We start from the raw sequence: 6,000 nt of genomic DNA, 5'->3' as shown, positions 1-6,000 counted from the left end.
ATAATATGGCCATTTGGAATAGTGCAGCTGCTCCTGCTGTTAACAAGGAAGATGTAAAGTGCCTAGAGATTTCGCCCCCCAGCCACAGCATCTCACTGATTTCAGAGACTTGGAATGTTGCATCATTTTTATTTTGGAATATTGTATGTGTAAAAGGGGAAAGCTTATTGCTTGGCTCATTTTATTCCCATCATCCCAAAGTTTAATCGCATTCAGGGTGGCAGTGGGAAGGGTGATGATAAGCTAAGTGGTCTGACTCTGAGGTGACATAAAGTGTGTGGTTCGTAGCAGCCCAGGAGATGTGCAAAAACAATGGAAAATGTGCTGACCGCAGCTTAATTTCAACAGCACACTAAAAATTCTGCTTGGTTTCAGGCTTGTGGAACGCACAGTCACTATTGTGGATTTCAGCAGTTTCCGGAAAGAATGTGCTAGTCCAAAGACAACGTATTTGGATGACTTTAATGGTGAGTGTCGTTTATTGGAGGGATCCTATGCAGCATGCTTAGAATTGGAGTCTTTGCAAGGAGTTTGAGTAAGGTGGGTTGTCTCAATAGATCAGGTAAGTATGAGTAGGCAGGAAAGTTGGTAGTTCTAAATTAAATTAATTAGGTAAAGGGCTGCAGGACCAGGAAATGGAGCATGAGCAGATGGGCGGAATATGATGTAGTATCTGTGAGTTGCACATGTGAGGTGCTTTGATGAACAGACAAATTCAGCTAGCAGGAAGGAAAAGCAATACAGTATAGGAACAGGAAAGGACAGAAAAGAACCAATCACAGTAGGAGCAAAGCAAAGATACAGTAAAACTACTTGGGTCTGTGGAGGCCTATAATTTGCCAAAGACATGCAGCAGCTCATGGTTCTCTGAAGACCACCAGTGGCTGATTAACTGGGGGGAAATGAGACGCAAACTTATAATTGTTGCACTTTTCTGTTCAGGGGACTAACTGCATTTGACTTTAGAATTTGTAAGTTTTGTTAAATACAGGCACTTTGAAAAGGTCTAATACAACTTTATTGTTGAAATAAGAATATAAATTGTAATTGTGAACATTTCACATTTTTTAAAGAAATACATTTTCACTAAGTCAAAAAAGTATTCAGACTAATAAACGATTTGAGAAAATATCTATAAGATTATGCAGGTAACTAAAAACTATAGCAACAGCAAACAGTTATCAATAGTTGAGAAGGCATTGCCTTGTTTTGCTATTTAATTAATGGCTGATTGAATTCAAATATTAAGGGCAACAAAATTGCTGGGTAAAGCAATCTAAAATCAGAAAGTCAACAAAAATATAATTAGATAAAGCAGCACTTAAAACAATCATTTTAAAACAGATAGAAAACTATCCCTCCCCTCAAAAATCAGCAATAAGGAATTCCAGAAAAAAAAAATCTTACAGCAAGCCAATCTAATTCAAACACATAATCTAGTGACACAATGACATACCTATGTTATACTATATATATTGCAAATATATTGCAAAACACAATGACATCCCATTAAAAAAAAGATTTACTGGGTTAAGTCACATACATAAAATTAAAGTCATCTGTACAGCAAAAATGGAAGTTATGGGGTTTTTTTCTCAGATGGATTTGCAATAAAGATAGGTGCCCATCATGAAGTTACAGGACTTGGACACTGAGCACCTGAGTTAGGGAGGTTTGTTGGTCACCAGTTCTCCCTAGTGTTATACAGTGTTATACTATGGAGGGAGCGGGTGGCGCTGTGGTCTAAACCACTGAGCCTCTTGGGTTTGCTGATAGGAAGGTTGGTGGTTCAAATCCATGTGACAGGGTGAACTCCTGTTGCTCTGTCGCAGCTTCTGCCAACATGACAGTTCTAATGTACACTAGTTCAAGTAGAGAAATAGGTACCACTGCAATGGGAGGTAAATGGCATTTCCATGCACTCCGGCTTCTGTCAAGGTGTCCCATTGCTTGATGTTTTCCTTGGGAGGGCTAGGCCCTAGTAGCCCTAGTGTAAGAGCCTCCACTGATAAGATCATTGCTAGGTGGACAGACACCAAGCTGCTTCTGAATTTCTTGCATAGAGCTGACTGCTTGGTAGAAAAAAAGAAATATGTCAGTGTTCTCCCCATCTTTGTCAACTGCTCAATCATTAGCACTGAATGATCACAACTCTGCTCTGCTTCTTTGCTCTCCACGAGGACATGTTGATTTAGTCAGACTGTGTGGCATCTGTCAGTGTCTTGCATGGATGTTCTGGTGCTTAATGAATTTATTTTGTAAAACAAACACCTTCTTGCAGTCCACACATCTAACACATTGGGGTTGGGGTTCAGGCACAAATTATATTTTTGTTTTTACTTCCTTTTTTTGAGAATTGGCCAAATATTTTCTCACATTTGTTACGTGCAAAAGTTTTGTTTAAGAGTAGCATTGCTGTGAGGCTTGATTTCTTACCCACTGATTTCCCCCACAAACCAGTCATTTATAAAGTCTTGCCTGCTAATAGATCTTAAGGCAGGCATCCCCAACCTGCGGCCCTTCAGATGTTTTGGCCTACAACTCCCATGATCCCTAGCTAACAGGACCAGTGGTCAGGGATGAGGGGAATTGTAGGCCAAAACATCTGGAGGGCCGAAGGTTGGGAATGCCTGTCTTAAGGTGTTTCACAAGGGTAATTTTCACTTTAAGGTTTTCCCCACACCCAGTATACTTGCAGAATTTAATTCCTGCTGGCACTTTTGGATAGATAATTACAACCTTCCATATTTTGAGTTGTATTGTAGGACAATATTGCTGTCTTTCCTGATATTCAGGTTTTGCAGAAGCGTCTCTTCCCCCATTGTTCAGCCCAGACCCTGAGGTCCTCCTCAGAAGGTCTTCTACTGGTTCCTTCACTACGAGAAGTGAGGTTACAGGGAATCAGGCAGAGGGCCTTCTCGGTAGTGGTGCCCTCTCTGTGGAACACCCTCCCTTCAGATGTCAAGAAAATAAACAACAATCTGACTTTTAGAAGACATCTGAAGGCAGCCCTGGATCGGGAAGTTTTTAATGTTTGATGTTTTAGTATGTTCTCAAATATGCTGTGAGCTGCCCAGAGTGGCTGGAGAAACCCAGCCAGATGGGCAGGGTATAACAACAACAAAACAACAACAACAACAACAATAGCAATAATAGTAATTCCAACCAGGATTAAGCAGAGGATGTAATCCATCCCTGAGTTCCCACATTATGTTTCTCTACCCTCGCATCACTCATGTTACTTGCAACAGATGTAGGCAGTGTATACCAGAAGTTTAAAGTGGATCAAATGCTTCCCTGGTTTGCATGTTTGTTGCATCATCCACAATATCTTGTCCTCATCTTCAAAGTGCAGCACTGGACTTTTTGGAAGCCCTTTGGAAGCAATTTTGCACCTTGCTTAAAGAGGAGAAAGTACTTTCCATTTAATGGAAACTGTTTCTCCTGCCCTGCCCTGGTCCTTAAACTTCTGATTTCAGCAGTTTAGAGGATCAACACAAAACAGCTTCCAAAAGATAATTTCTAAAAAGTGGGAACCCTGGCTTAAAATTTGCCTGGAGAAGTTCTCAAGAATCCTGAAGATTCTGTCAATGACCTGGAAGCACTGACATGGACCATAATCACCTGTGTGTGAGCAGCTTATCAAACAGCACTAAGCCTGGTTTCCTGTTGTTGGATACCCCAGCTCAGATGAACAGAAAACCCAAATCCTGTCCAGGGAGCAGCAAGGCAGAGCAGTTGACTGACTGCTGCATCCCATGTCTGCTGACTCAATAGATGAGTGTGCATTTCTTTCTGGAGTTTTTTAAATTTTACTTTAGTTTCAGGCTGGTATAGTTGAAGAATTAGGGCTCTTTGGGACCCCATGTGGCTGCTGGTGCCCCACATCAACCCCTGGGCAAAGCTCTCTGAACCAACAGTGCTCCTCTCTGGCAACAGAGGCCAGTGGAGCAGTAACAACACTCTGTCCTGCCTGCCCCACCTTCCACATTGTAAGGACATCTGATCCAGCATGGTGTTTTCACAGTGACCAACCAGATGCCTGTGGGAAAACCTCGAGCAGAGATTGGGCTCTGCTACAATTAATACATTTTACAACAAATTCTGAACACAGGCAGTGAAGGGAGGGTGCAGTTTGCCTCATGATGCAAGTTACAGGTCAGAGAAATCCTGTTGATGATGGAGGTAAGGAGCCCATGGTCCAGACATTATGGGACTCTGGTTCCCACCCCCAACCAACATGACCAATGGCCAGGGATGAATGGAGGTGCAATCCAACAGGTTCACTATCCCTGGTACAGAAAATAGATATGGGGTTGAAAGGATTCCTTTGTATCTTAGCACAATACTTCATGTGAACATGACAGTAAAACACTGTGTTAAAGTCTTGCACCTGCCACCGATTTCTACATGCAACAAAGGACATCACCAACCTAGCCAGCTTCTAAATCTGTTTTCCAATACGTCTTACTTTCCAGTGATGGTAAGGAACGCCATGGAATGTCGCCGAGGCAATTAGATCAGTGCCTGACAAAGTTTGTTGTTCTAAGTAAGGCTGATGGTAGCTAGGTGGTGGTTCTGTGCACAAGGAAACGGTGATGAATTTGGATATGCTGTGAATCAGAAAGTCCGGAAGAAGGAGAGCTGGTAATGATGCAGTGAAACACAATAACAATTTTTAAGGGTCTGGAATTACTTTCATATGGGGAGAGACTAAAATGTATAGGGGGAAAGGGAATATGACACACAACAGTACTAGAACCAGAAGCGCCAGTTAAAATCAATACACATAAAGTAAGTAACAAAACCAGTCTATGTAAAGAAGCCTCATATATAGCTCTGTTGGTCTCTGGAACTAACTGGTTAAATAACAAACAAACCACTAGAGCAGAGGTTTTCAACCTATTTGATTCCATGGCTTCCTTAGCCAACTACATTCTTTCTGCAGCATCCCGGTGGGGCTCTGGAGCTACTTATATCACCCCTTGCCTTCAGAGCTGGCAGCCCCTCACCCCTTTTCGAACACTCCCTTGTGGTGTTCCATCAGTCTCCTCTACTCTCCCCTCCCCAGGTTTCTGAGCTGCCCACCCCAAAGAGAGGTGCCTATGGAGCTTGTAGCAAGGGCTGCTTCAGTAAACAGCTGTGCAAGCCTTTGGGAGGCAGAGACGTGAAAGGGCATCAGTGGGGAAAGAAAGAGGGACAAATGCCAGCGTTGCTCACAGCACCCCTGACCATCATTCAAGGCACCCCAGTGTGCCATGGCACATTGGTTGAAAACCACTGCACTAGAGTAACCAGGAAGTAAACGACTATCTCCTAAGGTGGACAGGCCAAGAGTCCCATAGTCAGGCCATATATCAAATGCACCTAATATCTTATGGTACTCAAGACCAAGTGCTGCCGCCTATATGACTCTCTTACTATTAAAACTCAGACTTGTCATGGTGTTGTTCACAAGTGACACTTGTGTCCCAAGCACTCATGCTAGAGAGTAAGTTCTATTGTACTCAGGGTGCTTCCAGGTATGGGGCTTCGTATTGTAAAAGGGTAGTTTTAGATATTGCAAATGGGTTGTTGGCAACAGTTTTTTTTAACTTTACTCTCCCCTCCCACCTGAACAGGTAAATCTGGATTAAATAAGGGTTAAATACACACTGGTGTTTTGAAGCTATGGATGCTGTGAAAACTCTGCATGCATCCCACCATAAACACTGGCAGTACCCTCAGTGTATCTTACTTATGAGGACAACTTTTAGCCTGTAACACATTTTCACAATAGAGTTTGGAAAGGACCTATGAACTTCACTTGGGATATGTGTGCAGTATGCAGGTGTTGTCAATTCAGCGCTGCAACCAGATGAGAAATCAAATGTTGTCCTGACCTGTAGCAGACAATGTAGGCTTGACTTCAGAGTTACAGACTAATTTAAGCAAGAGGTGATTTAAATGTAAAGGGGGTGGGGAATATCAAGGTACTAAAACAAACAAACGAGATCGTCA

Source organism: Podarcis vaucheri, assembly GCF_965113315.1.
Source record: "Podarcis vaucheri genome assembly, chromosome: 6".
Classification (NCBI taxonomy): domain Eukaryota; kingdom Metazoa; phylum Chordata; class Lepidosauria; order Squamata; family Lacertidae; genus Podarcis; species Podarcis vaucheri.
This window is presented reverse-complemented; position numbering follows the sequence as displayed.